Consider the following 20,198-nt stretch of genomic DNA (forward strand, 5'->3'; position numbering starts at 1 on the left):
CTAGGCGGTCAAAGAGGCAATGCACCAAACGGTAGACGGGCTCAGGAGCAAGTGGGGGTGCAGTGGGTGGTGCTGGGCCAGTGGAGCCAGAAGGGGTAGCTGAAGAGGTGGCTGCCTCAGTAGTGTCAGTGAGAAATGGAGGGCGGTAGCCGAAAGCCAGGAACTTCCGACTGTGAGGAATGATTTTTGGCACTCTGTAACGGGGGGCTTTTCATCAACAGCCTCCCAAGGTACCTCAGCTCGGCGACCCAACTAAGTAATCAGGTAAGGAAAAGAGAGGGTTCCTCTAACATGGACCCTGGCCATGTAATGCCGGATCAAGCAAGGTAGATAAAGGTCCTTACCTGTCATCACACACCAGATGAGGGTAATCATAGCAGCTGGCACCTCCGACTCATGAGTGCTCGGCATCACATAGTTGCTCAAAATCTATTGCCATAGTTGAGCCTCATCATTCAGATATATAAGCCGGATTCCCTTTGGTACCAATGTGCTTGTTCCCATGACCCAAGGAATAGTAGGATCAAGAGTGATGTCCTTCTTTACTGCATCCCAATCAAACCTTATGAATCTCATATCTTCCTTAGCTTTTTGGTAACCATCTGGCTGATCTGATTTAGGTGGAAGATGGAGGATTTCGTCAATTGCTTCCTCGGTAACCAGAATCATTTTGCCTCTGAGCTATATTGCATCCAGGGAAGAGAGAAAGTAGTTACAGTAGAACTCTCTAACACAGGATGAGTTGACCTCAGTTAGGTTCCTCTCCAGGAAGAACTAGCCTCTCTGTTTGATCTGATATGAGGTGTATTGCTGAATTTCTTCTAGAATTTTGACGGTCTTTTCCAGGTGTAGGTTCCTGGCGGTGGCAAAGGTTGGGTATTTCAGCTCACAGTATTTGTTTGCAAATTTTACCAAGTCAGTTGAAGGTACCAACTGATCAGCCTTTTCCTGTGGGGTAAAGTTCTTCTCCCTCCAGGAATCATCATGTAAGATGCCAAGGATGGAACCAGAGGGTTCACCTCTTTTCCGTTTGCTAGTGGTGACTTTGCCCTTTCCCCTGCCTTGAGATTCAGACATCCTGAAAAACAGAATTTCCAAGGTATAATTGAGGAATAAAAGCAGGAAAATAAGTAGGCAAATAACAAGATAAGCAGTAAGTGGCAAAGGATCAGTAGAAGAATGAAATGAGTTAAGAAAATGTATATTTTGGATTGTGTTGGAATTGAAAAGCTGAGATGAGAAATCACATTCCAAAATATGTTAGAAGTGGAAAGCTTGTTAATTAGGAAAAACAATTATCATGCCATGAGTGAAATTAATTTAAAGAAGTAGTGAAAAGGGAAAGTGGGAAGTTAGAAAGTTAAAAGTGGTTAAAATTGAAAAAGAGGTTAGAAAGCGAAAATCAGTGAGTTAGTAAAAAGGAAGTCAGAGTAAGTGGCATGATGATTGGTTTCCAAGTAACAAGAATTTCACAAATTTAAACAACAGTTAACTCATATTCAAGCAGGGATAACAGGGTAATGATGATGATTCAGATAGATATAGAAGTAGTAAAAAGTAAAATCAAACCATCAATAAATCAATTTATTAACCAGGAGATCAAAAGTAATAAGAATGCTGGCCCGTGCATTCAAGAATAGGTTTGGTATGCGTGAAGCAGTTCAAAAATGAGAATTGCCAAAACCAATACTTGAATGTAGAAGGAAAAGTAATTTGCAGAAAATTGGGCAGCATTCCGGCTAAAATTGGATGTTCCCGGAAAACAAATAACAAGAATAGTTCATATATAGTGAAATAAGGCTGCACAAATAGCAAGAATAAGAAAGAGCAGTGTAACAGCAGCATGTAACAGTTAAGAGCAACATATGAACAGGATCAACATCATAGCCAGAATAAATTGCAGAATAGATAAACAGATAACAGGAACGGTGCAATTATCAGGCCTAAATCCACTATCTAGATCCTAGCTACCTAACCACCTAGAATCCACTACAAACATGCATCTATATCTAGCCTATGCGGAACAAAAATTGAAAAACGAACTAATGAGTCGCAAGGATGAATCGTCGTATGGCGGAACCTAGTGCTTAAAGGGCAATGGGATGGGGTAGAGGGGAGGCAGTGATGATGTGGTGGCGGCGCTAGGTGAAGCATGGCAGCGCGGCGGTGGTGCAGTGGCCATCGGAGGCTTGGCGCAGTGAGGTATAGTGGTGGAGAAGAGTGAGAGAGGGGAAGAAGAAGGACGAAAGAAGAGAGGGTTGGGGTCGCGGCGGGTCTGGGTGGTTGGGGGTGGCGTTGCGGCTGTCTTGGTGGTCGGAGGTGGTGGCTGGGGTGGTTGAGAAAGAGAGTTGCAGAGGTTAGAGAGAGAGGGGGTTGGGGTTTGGGTCGCGCGAAGGGTAGGGTTCGCGTGACTTGGGGTTAGTGATCGCGAATCCATGCGAACGCGTGAAGTGCGCGATCGCGTGACTGGGGTGCACTAGGGTTGACGCGGATGCGTGGTCGACGCAATCGCGTGGGTTGGTTGTAAGATAGGTGACGCGGACGCGTGAAGCACCCGAACGCGTCGCTGGTATTTATGCTAGACGCATGATGCCAGCGTTGTTTCACGCAACTCTCTATTTGGTTTAGGGGGTCATAATATCCGCGCGACGCGATCGCGTCGCTCACGCTTTCGCATGGAATGGGAGTTGTGTAAGTGACGCGTTCGGGTCGGGGACGCGTACGCGTGGGTTGTTGGTGCTAAAAGCGCAATAGACGCACGATTCCAGCCCAACTTTCTGGGCGTTAGATCTTTACGTCAATGTCCAGATCACGCGTTCGCGTGGGTGACGCGGTCGCGTGGTAGGCCTTTTTGCAACTGACGCGATTGCGTGGGGCACGCGGTCGCGTGGAACAATTGTGTTAAAGGCACTCTTCCAGCCTTGCGTCAGCGTGACTCTCTGTTCACTTTCCTAATCTTTTAGTGCACTATTGACGCGGACGCGTCAGCGACGCTGTCGCGTCGCGTGCTCTCACTTTTTTCCTTCTTATTTCTGATAGCTACTATGAATTCTCACCCCTCTCGCTTTGAGTTTGGTTCTAATTTTGTTGAAAGGAAATAAAATCTACTTGAATGAAAATAAATTGGATAGAGCCCAAGCATCAATAACATATAAGTCTGAAATACCTCAATTTATATTAAATAAAGATGTCAATTCTAACATGGACAATATTAATAAGCCAATTGGGCAACATAAATCAAACACAAATAAAAGTATCGGAGTAATAAAAGTAGAAGAGAAACATAAATTATTGAACCTGATACGATGAAGTAATCCTAATGACTAAAGAAATCCTAATCCTAAAACCTAAGAGAGAGGAGAGAACCTCTCTCACTAAAAACAACATCTAAACTATGAAAAGTGCCTCATGAGTTCCCTCCAATTGTCCCCTTAATTCCTCCACTTTGCAACCTTTGGTCTGTATTCTCTGGGCTTGGATCTGGGCCAAAAAGAGCCCAAAAATCACTGAAAACGAGATCTGCAAATTCTGAAGATCGCGCACGTCATGCGTCTACGTGGGTCACGCAGTCGCGTCGTCTGGAGTGTTGCTCTTCCACGCGGTCGCGTCAGTCATGTGCCCACGTCAGTTGTATTTCGCAAGTCACGCGTTCGCCTCATCCATGCGCTCGCGTCGATTCCTTTTTGTGCGAACCACGCGTTCGCGTCGTCCATACGGACGCGTCATTGCCAATTTCTTCAAAAACTCCATTTTATGCTTTCCTTCAATTTTTGTATGTCCCCTTTCCATCCTTTAAATCATTCCTGCCTTAGAAGATCTGAAAATACTTAACACACAAATCACGGCATCGAATGGCAATACAAGGTAATTAAAATTAATATTTTTAAAGCCTAGGAAACATGTTTTTCACATACATCACATAATAAGGAAGGGAAAGTAAAACCATGCAATTTCATATGCATAAGTGGGTGAAGGATTGAATAAATCACTTAAATTTAGCAAAAAATATATCATAAAATATGGGTTTATCATAGAAATCCGGAGCTTTCCAGCAATATATAATAGTCCATACCTTGTTTGAGTTTAGACAATGCAAACTAGCGTTCAACGCCAGTTCCATGCTGCATTCTGGAGTAAACGCCAGAAACACGTCACAAACCAGAGTTAAATGCCAAAAACACGTTACAACTTGGTGTTTTACTACAAGAGAAGCCTCTGCACGTGTAAAGCTCAAGGTCAGCCCAAGCACACACCAAAGTGGGCCCCGAAAGTGGATTTCTGCACTTAGAATTATTTCTGTAAACCCTAGTAGCTAGTCTAGTATAAGTAGGACTTTTTACTATTGTATTTTCATCTGGGATTTTACATCTTTGATCACGTTTGGGGGCTAGCCATTCGGCCATGCCTGGACCACCATCACTTATGTATTTTCAACGGTGGAGTTTCTACACACCGTAGATTAAGGTGTGGAGCTCTGCTGTACCTCGAGTTTTAATGCAATTACTACTATCTTTTATTCAATTCAAGCTTATTCTTGTTCTAAGATATTCGTTGCACTTCAACCTGATGGATGTGATGATCCATGACACTCATCATCATCCATCCTTATGAACACGTGACTGACAACCACTTCCGTTCTACCTTAGATCGAGTGCATATCTCTTGGGTTCCTTAACCAGAATCTTTGTGGTATAAGCTAGAACCCTTTGGCAGCCATTCTTGAGAATCCGGAAAGTCTAAGCCTTGTCTATGGTATTCCGAGTAGGATTTAAGGATTAAATGACTGTGACGAGCTTCAAACTCACGATTGTTAGGCGTAGTGACAGACGCAAAAGAATCAATGAATTCTATTCCGACATGATCGAGAACCGACAAATGATTAGCCATGCTGTGACAAGAGCATTTGGACCATTTTCACTGAAAGGATGGGAAGTAGCCATTGACAACGGTGATGCCCTACATACAGCTTGCCATGGAAAGACCATTGCACAATCCAAAGGGCATTCTCCTATAAGCAAATACACCATATGGACAAGTAAATAAAGTTTTTTTCCTGATCCTTGGGGTCTACAACAATTTGGTTGTAGCCCGAGTATCCATCCAGGAAACAATAATACTCATGTCCTACCAATCTTTCAAGCATCTGGTCCATGAAGGGCAGGGGAAAGTGATCCTTCCGGGTGGCTTCATTAAGTTTCCGGTAGTCAATGTACATACGCCATCCGGTTACCGTCCTTGTGGATATCAGTTCATTCTTCTCATTTGCCACAACAGTGATCCCTCCCTTCTTAGGAACTACTTAAACCGGGCTTACCCAAGGGCTGTCTGAGATGAGGTAGATCACCCCTGCTTGCCACAATTTCAACACTTCTTTCTGAATCACTTCATTCATAGTTGGGTTTAGCCTCTTCTGTTGCTGTCTTGAGGGTTTGGCATCCTCTTCAAGTAAGATTTTATGCATGCACATTGAAGGACTGATCCCTTTTAAATCTGCAAGTGTCCATCCTATGGCATCCTTGTGTTGTCTCAGCACTTGGATAAGTTCCTCTTCTTGTTCCTTACTCAGACTTGAATTTATGATCACTGGGTGAGTATTGTTGGCACCCAGTTATGCATACTTCAAGCTGGGTGGTAAGGCTTTTAGCTCTAGTTTTGGTGACACTGCATCTTTGTTGTCTGTGGCAGTTGGCATGATTGAGTTCTTCATGGTTGCTTGTGGTAGTTTTCCATCTGGTGCTTGCTCTAGCTCAATGCTTTCTCCACATTATTCTTTTCCCATAACTTCTTGAACTATCTGTTCCATGGGGTCTACCAGCATACATTCTCCTATGGGTTCCTTAGGGTAACTCATTGCTTTAAAGACGTTGAAGACCATTTTCTCTTCATGCAATCTCAAGACTAGTTCCCCTTTCTGCACATCAATGATGGCTCCAGCAGTAGCTAGAAATGGTCTTCCTAGGATAATTGGCGTGTCGACCTCTTCTTCCATGTCCAGCACAATGAAATCAGCAGGGAAGATGAATTCTCCTACTTTCACTAGCAAGTCTTCCACCACCCCATGTGGAATTTAAATGTTCTATCAGCCAATTGGAGTGCCATTCTTGTTGGCTTGGGTTCCTCAATCTTCATCCTTCTCATCATGGTTAGGGACATAGATTTATGCAAGCTCCCAAATCACACAAAGCTTTCTCAATAGTGATGTCCCCTATGATGCAGGGGATTTGAAAACTCCCTGGGTCTTTCAGCTTTTGAGGCAACTTCTTCTGTATGATAGCACTGCATTCCTCAGTCAATACTATGGTTTCTTTTGCCTCCCAGTTCCTCTTTTTGGTTATAAGCTCCTTTAAGAACTTGGCATAGAGTGGCATTTGTTCTAATACCTTAGTAAATGGTATGTTGATTTGGAGCCTCTTGAAGATCTCTAAAAACTTAGAGAACTGGCCATCCTTTCCATCTTTTCTCAGTCTTTGTGGGTATGGTGCCTTTGGTACATAGGGCTTCAAAACTGGTTTTAGTGGAGGTGAAGCTGGGATCTCCCCTTCATCCTATTTTGGTGCAACCTCTTCATGATTATCTTTGCTTGGGGCTCCTTCCTCTACAACCTTCCCACTTCTCAGAGTTATGGCTTTGCATTCCCCTCTTGGGTTAGCCATGGTATCGTTGGGAAATGTGTGTGTGGAAAGTGGGATTTGTTTGGACAAAATCCCCACCTGTGCCTCCAACTTTGAAATTGCTGTGCCTTGATTTTTCAGATTTGACCTGTATTCTTCTTGATTAGCATCTATCCTCCTGTCAGTTTGTGCTTGTCTGTCCATGAGGGAAGAGACTGCCCCTGAAATCTGGGATGACAGTTGTGCTATTGCAGCCTCCATCCTCTCAAAGTTGCTCTTGATTTCGCATGGTTGCATAGTTGAGGAAGGTGCATCTTGATTGAGGTTGTTGTGTATGGGTTCGTTGTTATGGTATGATGTGTTTTGTGAGTTATAGTAGGGTCTATGATTCCCTGTTTGATGGTTGGGGTTGTGGTTGGGATGCTGATTTGATGGATAAGGCTTGTTGTGGTCCTAGTTGTGGTTTTGTTGATTTTCCCACCAAAAGTTTGGGTGGTTCTTCCAACCTGGGTTGTATGTCTTAGAGTGTGGGTCATATGGTGCTCTGGCTGAATTGTGCACATAATTAGCTTACTCCCAGTCACCTTCAGATTCTGATGCATTACCTTCTTGTTGAGGAGTTTGGTCTTGGATGACTGAGGCTTGGTTGGCCTCCATCCTCTTGGTTAATGCTACTATTTATACTACAATTGCCTTGTTATGAGCTAACAAAGCATCTACAGAGTTGAGTTCTAGCACTCCCTTCTTCTGAGTCCTTTCTGAGGCATAGAAATACTCATTTTCAGCTACAGTCTCAATGACATTTATGGCCTCTTCAATAGTTTTCTTTTTGTTGAGTGAGCCTCCTGATGAATGATCCACTGCCTTCTTTCCTTCATAGGATAGTCCCTCATAAAAGATATGTAGTTGTACCCACTCATTGAACATTTCTGATGGGCATCTTCTTGTCAGATCTTTGAATCTCTCCCAAGCCTCATAGAGTATTTCTCCATCTTGTTGTCTGAAAGTTTGCACCTCAGCTCTTAGCCTATTGATTCTTTGTGGAGGGTAAAATCTCGCAAGGAATCTGTTCACGACCTCCTCCCATGTAGTTAGGCTATCCTTGGGGAATGATTCCAACCACTTTGCTACCTTATCTCTGAGTGAGAAAGGAAACAAGAGTAGTTTGTAGATGTCAGGGTGTATCCCATTGGACTTTACAGTATCACATATCCTCAATAATGTGCTGAGATGTTGATTGGGATCTTCTTGGGCACTCCCTCCATATGAATAATTATTCTGAACAAGTGTGATGAGCTGAGGCTTCAGCTCAAAGTTATTGGCATGAATTGTTGGCTTTAGGATGCTGCTGCCACAATTTCTTGGGTTTGGGTTGATGTAGGAGCCTAAGACTCTCCTTTCTTGCCCATCATGATTGACTGGGCCTCTCCTGGCATGGTTATGAACTTCTTCCTCATGATGATTCTCCGTATTCTCCTCCATTTTTGTTTCGAAATACTCTTCCTCTTCCTCAGCACCAACGACTCTCTTCCCTCTTGCTTCCCTCCTTAATCTAAGGAAGGTCCTCTCAGGTTCAGAATCAAAGGAAGTTGAAGCCCCACTTCTCCTACCTGTTATACAACCAATAAAGGCAAAAAGCAAGAAAGAAAATGGATGAAGAAATTACTATTGTTAGAGCAGTTGTTAGTGTGAGTGGTGCAATTGATCAAACAGTTAGAAGAGTAAAAATATGGACACTAAATAAGATAATCAAAGAAGAAGGAAATAGAGCTCAAAATAAAATAAAAAAATGCTAAATAAAGAAATTAAAATAACAAGGAAATTAAATTGCTTAATCTAGCTCTCCAATCAATATAATCACTATCAAATTTAAGCCAATCCCCGGCAACGGTGCCATAAAACTTGATGACCGAAATTCACTACCCCTTTCAAAAATTAGTGAATTAGTTCTTTTGGCAAGCGCACCAAAATTATCGCCAAGTAATAACCCACAGTAGAGTGGGATCGTATCCACAGAGATTGGCAAATCCAAGCAGTTTTAGTTGGTTGATGAATTAGTTAAACAGATAAATAAGATTGTGAAGTGCAGAATTGTAAATGATGACTTAAATGTAAATGACTAGAATATAAAGAAAAGTGATAAAGTGCAGAAATGGAAATTGCAGAATGTAAAGTGTTGAATCATAAACGACTTGAATGTAAATGGGAGTGGGGAATTGCTGAATGTAAAATTAAGCTCTAAAGAAATGGATAGATAAGAATGGGGAAATTCATTGAGATTGGGAGATGTTGTCTCTTTGGATCAAATCTAGCTTATATCCTCTTCAATCATGCAACTCATTGACCTCTTGGCAATCATGATTGATTGAGCCCCAATTCCTTGGTGACTCAATCTCTCAGATCTTGATCAATAGCCAATTCCTTGGTCTAATTGCTCATGAAGAGAGATATGCTTGGTCCCTGATTATACCACACACCCTCATAGGTCTAGGTAGAGGGGGGATTATATGTCACGTATCCCATCACCAAAACCCAGATTCTAATCAAGTGTGAGAAGGGATTTCAAGCATGGTTTCATGTTTCCTTTCCCAAGGTTCCCATGAAACCCAATTGCATTCAATCTCTTTCCCAAGATAATTGAACACTAAGCATTAAGAACGAAATTCCTTCTAGCAAATCAAGAGAAGATGAAGAGAAAAAGAATATCACTATTATCAATCCATCAAGTACAACAGAGCTCCCTCTCTCAATGAAAGGGAAGTTAGCTACTCATAGCTTGAAAAGTACTCAAAAGTGGAGTGTAAAAGTGGATCTAGAACTAACTGCTTAACCCCTCTTCAGTACTCCTTGGGGGTATTTATACTACTCCTAGTGAAAAAATAAAAGAATTACAAAAGTGAAAAAGGGAAAATTACATTTTGGAGAGAAAGAAAACACTAAACAAGCGTGACTTCTTAGTTGGCGTGTGGCTGGCGCTCTACCGGCGTGTCACGTGCCCTTCAAACTAGCTTGGCATGCCGCGCTCAATCCTTCAAGTGGCACGCTCGTCTCTCTATTAACCTTGGCATGCCACGCCTTCTAACTCAAGTGGCACGCCATAGTGGAAGTCTTGTGTTGGCGTGCCACGCCTTCGAGCTCAAGTGGCACGCCCTTTGCTTCTTCTACTTTTCTTTGCCACTGGAAACTTGAACTGGCATGGCACGCCCAGGGTCTAGCATGCCACGCCCTTGTTGTGTGCTTGGCTAAGCTCCTCTGGAAAGTTGCACTAGCGTGGCACGCCTAGGGTCTGTGCGTGCCACGCCCCTTTGTGAGTGAATGGTTCCTCTATTTGGCGTGCCACGCCACGAACTCAAGTGGCACGCCCCAATGCTTCTTTGCCCTCTGAATGACACTGGCGTGCTGATGAGCGGATAGTTTATACGCTTTTTGGCATTGTTTTTAGGTAGTTTCTAGTAGGATCTAGCTACTTTTAGGGATGTTTTCATTAGTTTTTATGTAAAATTGACATTTCTAAAATTTACTATAAGTTTGTGTGTTTTTCTATGATTTCAGGTATTTTTTAGCTGAAATTGAGGGACCTGAGCAAAAATCTGATTCAGGCTGACAAAGGACTGCTGATGTTGTTGAATTCTAACCTCCCTGCACTCGAAATGGATTTTCTGGAGCTACAGAACTCCAAATGGCGTTATCTCAACGGCGTTGGAAAGTAGACATCTAGAGCTTTCCAGCAATATATAATAGTCTGTACTTTGTTTTAGTTTAGATGACACAAACTGGCGTTCAACGCCAGTTCCATGCTGCATTCTGGAGTAAAACGCCAGAAACACGTCACAAACCAGAGTTAAACGCCAAAAATACGTTACAACTTGGTGTTTAACTCCAAGAGAAGCCTCTGCACGTGTAAAGCTAAAGCTCAGCCCAAGCACACACCAAAGTGGGCCCCAAAAGTGGATTTCTGCACTAAGACTTATTTCTGTCAACCCTAGTAGCTAGTTTAGTATAAATAGAACTTTTTACTATTGTACTAAGGGTCCTTTTCCCTATTTTCGAATTCATATGTCTTTTGTGGAGGCTGGCCATTCGGCCATGCCTGGACCATCACTTATGTATTTTCAACGGTGGAGTTTCTACACACCATAGATTAAGTGTGTGGAGCTCTGCTGTACCTCGAGTTTTAATGCAATTACTACTATTTTCTATTCAATTCAGCTTATTCTTGTTCTAAGATACTCACTGCACTTCAACATGATGGATGTGATGATCCGTGACACTCATCATCATTCTCACCTATGAACGCGTGACTGACAACCACTTCCGTTCTACCTTAGAATGAGTGAATATCTCTTAGATTCCTTAATCAGAATCTTCGTGGTATAAGCTAGAATTATTAGCGGCCATTCTTGAGAATCCGGAAAGTCTAAACCTTGTCTGTGGTATTCCGAGTAGGATTCAGGAATTGAATGACTGTGATGAGCTTCAAACTCGTGATTGTTGGGCGTAGTGACAGACGCAAAAGAATCAATGGAATCTATTCCGACATGATCGAGAACCGACAGATGATTAGCCGTGCTGTGACAAGAGCATTTGGACCATTTTCACTGAGAGGATGGTAAGTAGCCATTGACAACGGTGATGCCCTACATACAGCTTGCCATGGAAAGGAGTATGAAGGATTGTAGGAAGGCAGTAGGAAAGTAGAGATTCAACAGGAACAAAGCAGCTCCATACACTTATCTGAAATTCCCACCAATGATTTACATAAGTATCTCTATCTTTATTTCATGCTTTATTTATTATTATTTTTGAAAACCATTATAATCGTTTAAATCATCCTAATTGAGATTTACAAGATGACCAAAGCTTGCTTCATACCAACAATCTCCGTGGGATCGATCCTTACTCACGTAAGGTTTATTACTTGGACGACCCAGTGCACTTGCTGGTTAGTTGTGCGAAGTTGTGAAGAATGTGAGTGAATCATAGTAGTGTGCACCAAGTTTTTGGAGCCATTGCTAAGAATTGTTCAAGTCATGAAAAGAGTAAATCACAATTTTGCCTATCAAGTTTTTGGCGCCGTTGCCGGGGATTGTTTGAGTTTGGACAACTAACGGTTCATCTTGTTGCTCAGATTAGGTAATTTTCTTTTCAAAAAGTTTTCAAAAATTTTTCAAAATTTTTTTTATTTGTTTTCGTTTTTCTAAATATAATTTTCGAAAAATACAAAAAAAATTATAAAATCATAAAAACCAAAAATATTTTGTGTTTCTTGTTTGAGTCTAGTGTCAATTGCATGTTTCTAAAATTTATGCATTTTTTTCGAAAAATCCATTCATGGTATTCTTCATGATCTTCAAGCTGTTCTTGGTAAGTCTTCTTGTTTGATCTTCATATTTTCTTGTTTTGTGTTTTTTGTTGTTTTTCATATGCATTTTTGCATTCATAGTGTCTAGGCATTAAAAATTTCTAAGTTTTGTGTCTTGCATGTTTTTCCTTTCTTGAAAATTTTTCAAAAATAAGTCTTGATGTTCATCTTCATCTTCAAAGTGTTCTTGGTATTCATCTTGACATTCATAGTGTTCTTGCATGCATCATGTGTTTTGATTCATAATTTTTATGTTTTGAGTCATTTAGTTGTTTTTCTCTCTCTTCATTAAAAATTCAAAAATCAAAAAAATATCTTTTCCTTATTTATCTCATAAAAATTCGAAATCTTTGGGTTGACTTAGTCAAAATTTTTAAAATAAGTTGTTTCTTGTAAGTCAAGTCAAGATTTCATTTTTTTAAAAAAAATCTTATCTTTCCAAAATTTTTTTCAAAAATCAAATCTTTTTCATTTTTCTTTTATGATTTTCGAAAATTTGAAAATATTTTTCAAATCTTTTCTTATCTTTATTTCATAATTTTCAAAAACTTTACTAACAATTAATGTGATTGATTAAAAAATTTGAAGTTTGTTACTTTCTTGTTAAGAAAGGTTCAATCTTTAAATTATAGAATCATATCTTTTAGTTTCTTGTTAGTCAAGTAATCAATTTTAATTTTAAAAATCAAATCTTTTCCAAAATATCTTCTTCAATCATATCTTTTTCAAAAATTGATTTCAAAATCTTTTCTAACTTCTTTTTTTTTCAAAATTGATTTTCAAATATTTTTCAACTAACTAATTGACTTTTTGTTTGTTTCTTATCTTTTTCAAAACCACCTAACTACTTTTCTCTCTCTAATTTTCGAAAATTCCTCACTCTTTTTTAAAATTCTTTTAATTAACTAATTGTTTCAAATTTTAGATTTAATTTTAATTCCTCTCTTAATTTTCGAAAATCACTAATTTTTCAAAAACAATTTTCGAATTTCTCTCCCCCTCATCTTCTATTTATTTATTCATTTACTAACACTCTTCTCTTCATCTAAAAATTTGAACCCTCTCTTCTCCTCTGTGTTCGAATTTTTCTCATCCTTCGTCTATTCTTTTCTTTCTTCTACTAACATAAAGGAATCTCTATACTGTGACATAGAGGATTCCTCTTTCTTTTCTGTTCTCTCCTTTTTCATATGAGCAGGAGCAAGGACGAGGACATTCTTGTTGAAGCAGATCCTGAACCTGAAAGGACTCTGAAGAAGAAGCTAAGAGAAGCTAAAGCACAACAATCCAGAGAAAACCTTACAGAGAATCTCAAAAAAGAGAGAGACATGGCTGAACCCAATCACAATGGTGGAGGCGCAAGGAGGATGCTTGGTGACTATACTACACCTACTTCCAAATTTGATGGAAGAAGCATCTCAATCCCTGCCATTGGAGCAAATAATTTTGAGCTAAAACCTCAACTAGTTGCTCTAATGCAACAGAACTGCAAGTTTCATGGACTTCCATCAGAAGATCCCTATCAGTTTTTAACTGAGTTTTTGCATATATGTGAGACTGTTAAGACTAATGTGATAGATTCTGAAGTCTACAGGCTCTTGCTTTTCACTTTTGTTATAAGAGACAGAGCTAGAACATGGTTGAACTCACAACCCAAAGATAGCCTGGACTCTTGGGATAATCTGGTCACGGCCTTCTTGGCTAAGTTCTTTCCTCCTCAAAAGTTGAGCAAGCTTAGAGTGGATGTTCAGACCTTCAAACAAAAAGATGGTGAATCCCTCTATGAAGCTTGGGAAAGATACAAGCAAATGACCAAAAAGTGTCCTTCTGACATGCTTTCAGAGTGGACCATTTTGGATATATTCTATTATGGTCTATCTGAGTTCTCTAAGATGTTACTAGACCATTCTGCAGGTGGATCCATTCACCTAAAAAAACTTGCCTACAGAAGCTCAAGAACTCATTGACATGGTTGCAAATAACCAATTCATGTACACTTCTGAGAGGAATCCTGTGAGTAATGGGACGCCTCAAAGGAAGGGAATTCTTGAAATTGAAGCTTTGAATGCCATATTGGCTCAGAACAAAATGTTAACTCAGTAAGTCAACATGATTTCTCAGAGTCTGAATGGATGGCAAAATGCATCCAACAGTACTAAAGAGGCATCTTTTGAAGAAGAAGCTTATTATCCTGAGAACCCTGCAATGGCAGAGGTAAATTACATGGGTGAACCCTATGGGAACACCTATAATTTCTCATGGAGAAATCATCCAAATTTCTCATGGAAGGATCAACAAAAGTCTCAACAAGGCTTTAACAATGGTGGAAGAAACAGGCTCAGCAATAGCAAGCCTTTTCCATCATCTTCTCAGTAACAGACAGAGAATTCTGAGCAGAGTCCTCTAACTTAGCAAACATAGTCTCTGATCTGTATAAGGCCACTTTAAGTTTCATGACTGAAACAAGGTCCTTCATTAGAAATTTGGAGGCACAAGTGGGCCAGCTGAGTAAGAAAATCACTGAAACTCCTCCTAGTACTCTCCCAAGCAATACAGAAGAAAATCCAAAAAGAGAGTGCAAGGCCATTGATATTGTCTTTATGGCCGAATCCTAGGAGGAAGGGGAGGACGTGAATCCCAATGAGGAAGGCCTCATGGGACGTCTCCCAGACAGAAAGGAGTACCCTATTGAGGACCTAAAGGATTCTGAGAATCATATAGAAACCATAGAGATTCTATTGACCTCCTTCTGCCATTCATGAGCTTTGAGAACTATTCTTCCTTTGTAGAGGATGAAGATGTAACTGAAGAGTAAGTTACTCAATATCTAGGAGCCATCATGAAGCTGAATGCCAAGTTATTTGGTAATGAGACTTGGGAAGATGCGCCTCCCTTTCTCATTAGTGAATTAGATACATGGGTTCAGCAAACTTTACCTCAAAAGAAACAAGATCCTAGTAAATTCTTAATACCCTGTACCATAGGCACCATGACCTTTGAGAAGGCTCTGTGTGACCTGGGATCAGGTATAAATCTTACGCCACTCTCTGTAATGGAGAAATTAGGGATCTTTGAGGTACAAGCTGCAAGAATCTCATTAGAGAGAGCAGACAAATCAATAAAACAAGCTTATGGATTGGTAGAGGACGTGATGGTAAAGGTTAAAGGCCTTTACATCCCTGCTGATTTCATAATCTTAGACACTGGGAAGGATGAGGATGAATGCGTCATCCTTGGAAGACCGTTCCTAGCCACAGCAGGAGCTGTGATTGATGTTGACAGAAGAGAATTAATCCTTCAATTGAATGGGGACTACCTTGTGTTTAAAGCTCAAGGATCTTCCTCTACAACCATATAGAGGAAGCATGAAAAGCTTCTCTCAATACAGAGTCAAACAAAACCCCCACAATCAAACTCTAAGTTTGGTGTTGGGAGGCCACAACCAAACTCTAAGTTTGGTGTTAAACCCCCACATTCAAACTCTAAGTTTGGTGTTGGGAGGTCCCAACAATGCTCTGATGATCTGTGAGCTCCATGAGAGCTCCCTGTCAAGCTATTGACATTAAAGAAGCGCTTATTGGAAGGCAACCCAATTTTTATTTATCTATATATCTATTGTTCTTTTATGTTTTATTAGGTTTATGATCATGTGGAGTCACAAAACAATTGCTAAAATTAAAAACAGAATCAAAAACAGCAGAAGAAATAACACACCCTGGAGGAAGAGCTTACTGGCGTTTAAACGCCAGTAAGGAGCATCTTGCTGGCGTTCAACTCTAGAACAGAGCATGAATCTGGCGTTGAACGCCAGAAACAAGCAGCAGTTTGGCGTTTAAACGCCAGGATTGCACCCTAAGAAAAGCTAGCGTTTAACGCCAGCAACAAGCATCAGGCTGGCGTTAAACGCCAGAAACATGCTACATTTGGGCGTTTAACGCCAGAAACAAGCTTCAGTCTGGCGTTCAACGCCAGGATTGCAGGCAGAGGGCGTTTTACACGCCTAATTGGTGCAGGGATGATTCATCCTTGACCTTTCCCAAACACCCTTCACCAATCACCTCAATCTCTCTTCCCCATTACCTCTTTACCACTCACATCCATCCACTATTCCCCACAAACCCGACCTACCTTCAAATTCAAAATCTCTTTCCCACCCAAACCCACCCTAAATGACCGAACCCTAACCCCTCTCCCTCTGCTATATAAACCCCTCTATCCTTCTTCATTTTCACACATCACTACCCTCTCTTATCTCCCTTGGCCAAATATACATCTCTCCCCCTCTCCTCTATTTCTTCTTCTTCTTCATCTAATATTTCCTCTTTTGCTCGAGGACGAGCAACATTCTAAGTTTGGTGTGGTAAAAGCATAGCTTTTTTGTTTTTCCATAACCATTGATGGCACCTAAGGCCGGAGAATTCTCTAGAAAGAGAAAAGGGAAAACAAAAGCTTCCACCTCTGAGTCATGGGAGATGGAGAGATTCATCTCAAAAGCCCATCAAGACCACTTCTATGAAGTTGTGGCCAAGAAGAAGGTGATCCCCGAGGTCCCTTTCATGCTAAAGAAAAATGAGTATCCGGAGATCCGACATGAGATCCAAATAAGAGGTTGGGAAGTTCTTACCAACCCCATTCAACAAGTCAGAATCTTAATGGTTCACGAGTTCTATGCCAATGCATGGATCACTAGGAACCATGATCAAAGTATGAACCCAAACCCAAAGAATTATCTTACAATGGTTCGGGAGAAATGCTTAGATTTTAGTCTGAAGAATGTAAGGTTGGCATTCAACTTGCCTATGATGCAAGAAGATGCACGCCCCTATACTAGAAGGGTCAACTTTGATCAAAGGTTGGACCAAGTCCTCATGGACATATGTGTGGAAGGAGCTCAATAGAAAAGAGACTCAAAAGGCAAGCCGGTTCAATTAAGAAGACTGGACCTTAAGCCTGTGGCTAGAGGATGGTTGGAGTTCATCCAACGCTCCATCATCCCCACTAGCAACCGATCCAAAGTTACTGTGGATCGGGCCATCATGATCAATAGCATCATGATTGGAGAGGAAGTAGAAGTTCATGAAGTCATCTCTCTAGAACTCTACAATGTAGCCAAAAAGCCCTCCACCTTGGCAAGGCTAGCTTTTCCTCATCTCATTTGCCATCTATGCTACTCAGCTGAAGTTGTCATAGAAGGAGACATCCTCATTGAGGAGGACAAGCCCATCACTAAGAAGAAGATGGAGCAAACAAGATAGCCCATTCATGGATCTCAAGAAATGCATGAGGAAGCTCATCATCAAGAGATCCCTGAGATGCCTCAAGGGATGCACTTTCCTCCAAACAACTATTGGGAACAACTCAATACTTCTCTAGAAGGATTGAGTCATGATATGAACCAATTAAGGGTGGACTACCAAGAGCACTCCATCATTCTCAATGAGATTAGAGAAGATCAAAGAGTTGTGAGGAAGGAGCAACAAAGGCAAGGAAGAGACATAGAGGAGCTCAAGAACACCACTGGTCCTTCAAGGAGAAGGCACCACCATCACTAAGGTTGAATCATTCCTTAACTTCCATGTTCTTATCTCTCTGTTTTTCGGTTTTTGAGCTTCATGTTTGTCTATGTTTGTGTCTTTATTACATGATCATTAGTGTCTAGTGCCTATGTCTTAAGGCTATGAATAATTCCATGAATCCTTCACCTTTCTTAAATGAAAAATGTTTTTAATTCAAAAGAACAAGAAGTACATGAGTTTCGAATTCATCCTTGAAATTAGTTTAATTATATTGATATGGTGACAATACTTTTTGTTTTCTGAATGAATGCTTGAACAGTGCATGTTTTTTATCTTGTTATTTATGAATGTCGAAATTGTTGGCTCTTGAAAGAATGATGAACAAGAGAAATGTTATTGATAATCTGAAAAATCATAAAATTGATTCTTGAAGCAAGAAAAAGCAGTGAATAACAAAAGCTTGCGAAAAAAATGGCGGAAAAAAAAGAGAGAAAGAAAAAGAAAAAAAAGCAAGCAGAAAAAGCCAATAGCCCTTAAAACCAAAAGGCAAGGGTAAAAAGGATCCAAGGCTTTGAGCATCAATGGATAGGAGGGCCCAAGGAAATAAATCCATGCCTTAGCGGCTAAAATAAGCTATCCCTAACCATGTGCTTGTGGCATGCAGGTCCAAGTGAAAAGCTTGAGACTGAGTGGTTAAAGTCGTGATCCAAAGCAAAAAGAGTGTGCTTAAGAGCTCTGGACACCTCTAACTGGGAACTTTAGCAAAGCTGAGTCACAATCTGAAAAGGTTCACCCAGTCATGTGTCTATGGCATTTATGTATCCGGTGGTAATACTGGAAAACAAAGTGCTTAGGGCCACGGCAAAGACTCATAAAAGTAGCTGTGTTCAAGAATCAACATACTTAACTAGGAGAATCAATAACACCATCTGAACGCTGAGTTCCTATAGATGCCAATCAATCTAAACTTCAAAGGATAAAGTGAGATGCCAAAACTATTCAAAAGCAAAAAGCTACTAGTCCTGCTCATCTAATTAGAACTAATATTCATTGATATTTTGAGATCTATAGTATATTCTCTTCTTTTTATCCTATTTAATTTTCAGTTGCTTGGGGACAAGCAATAATTTAAGTTTGGTGTTGTGATGAGCAGATAATTTATACGCTTTTTGGCATTATTTTTAGGTAGTTTCTAGTAGGATCTAGCTACTTTTAGGGATATTTTCATTAGTTTTTATGCAAAATTCACATTTCTGGACATTACTATGAGTTTGTGTGTTTTTCTATGATTTCAGGTATTTTCTGGCTGAAATTGAGGAACCTGAGCAAAAATCTGATTCAGGCTGACAAAGGACTGCTGATGCTGTTGGATTCTGACCTCCCTTCACTCGAAATGAATTTTCTGGAGCTACAGAATTTCAAATGGTGCTCTCTCAACGGCGTTGGAAAGTAAACATCCAGAGCTTTTCAGCAATTAATAATAGTCTTTACTTTGTTCGAGTTTAGATGACACAAATTGGCATTCAATGCCAGTTCCATGCTGCATTCTGGAGTAAAACGCCAGAAACACGTCACAAACCAGAGTTAAAAACGCCAAAAACACATTACAACTTGGCGTTTAACTCCAAGAGAAGCCTCTGCACGTGTAAAGCTCAAGCTCAACCCAAGCACACACCAAAGTGGGCCCCGGAAGTAGATTTCTGCACTAAGACTTATTTCTGTAAACCCTAGTAACTAGTCTAGTATAAATAGGACTTTTTACTATTGTACTAAGGGTCCTTTTCCCTATTTTCAAATTGATGTCTTTTGTGGAAGCTGGCCATTCGGCCATGCCTGGACCATCACTTATGTATTTTCAACGGTGGAATTTCTACACACCATAGATTAAGGGTGTGGAGCTCTGCTGTACCTCGAGTTTTAATGTAATTACTACTATTTTCTATTCAATTCAGCTTATTCTTGTTCTAAGATATTCACTGCACTTCAACATGATGGATGTGATGATCTGTGACACTCATCATCATTCTCACCTATGATTGCGTGACTGATAACCACTTCTGTTCTACCTTAGAACGAGTGAATATCTCTTAGATTCCTTAATTAGAATCTTCATGGTATAAGCTAGAATTATTGGCGGCCATTCTTGAGAATCCTGAAAGTCTAAACCTTGTCTGTGGTATTCTGAGAAGGATTCAGGGATTGAATGACTATGACGAGCTTCAAACTTGTGATTGTTGGGCGTACTGATAGACGCAAAAGAATCAATGGATTCTATTCCGACATGATCAAGAATCGACAAATGATTAGCCATGCTGTGACAAGAGCATTTGGACCATTTTCACTGAGAGGATGGAAAGTAACCATTGACAACAGTGATGCCCTACATATAGCTTGCCATGGAAAGGAGTATGAAGGATTGAAGGAAGGCAGTAAGAAAGCAGAGATTCAACAGGAACAAAGCAGCTCCATACACTTATCTGAAATTCCCACCAATGATTTACATAAGTATCTCTATCTTTATTTTATGCTTTATTTATTTATTATTTTCGAAAACCATTATAATCATTTGAATCAGCCTAACTGAGATTTACAAGATGACCATAGCTTGCTTCATACCAACAATCTCTGTGGGATCGACCCTTACTCACGTAAGGTTTATTACTTGGACAACCCAGTGCACTTGCTGGTTAGATGTGCGAAGTTGTGAAG

The 20,198-nt window shown here is 40.4% G+C and overlaps 1 non-coding gene across 1 annotated transcript; it reads right to left on the reverse strand.

Annotated features, from left to right (window-relative positions):
• Positions 1 to 13,703: 13,703 nt before the first annotated feature.
• Positions 13,704 to 13,811, reverse strand: LOC127742685 (small nucleolar RNA R71). Its single transcript, XR_008004043.1, has one exon. It is a non-coding gene; the product is annotated as a small nucleolar RNA R71 (small nucleolar RNA).
• Positions 13,812 to 20,198: the final 6,387 nt, after the last annotated feature.

The sequence above is a fragment of the Arachis duranensis genome, chromosome 1 (genome assembly GCF_000817695.3).
Source record: "Arachis duranensis cultivar V14167 chromosome 1, aradu.V14167.gnm2.J7QH, whole genome shotgun sequence".
Classification (NCBI taxonomy): domain Eukaryota; kingdom Viridiplantae; phylum Streptophyta; class Magnoliopsida; order Fabales; family Fabaceae; genus Arachis; species Arachis duranensis.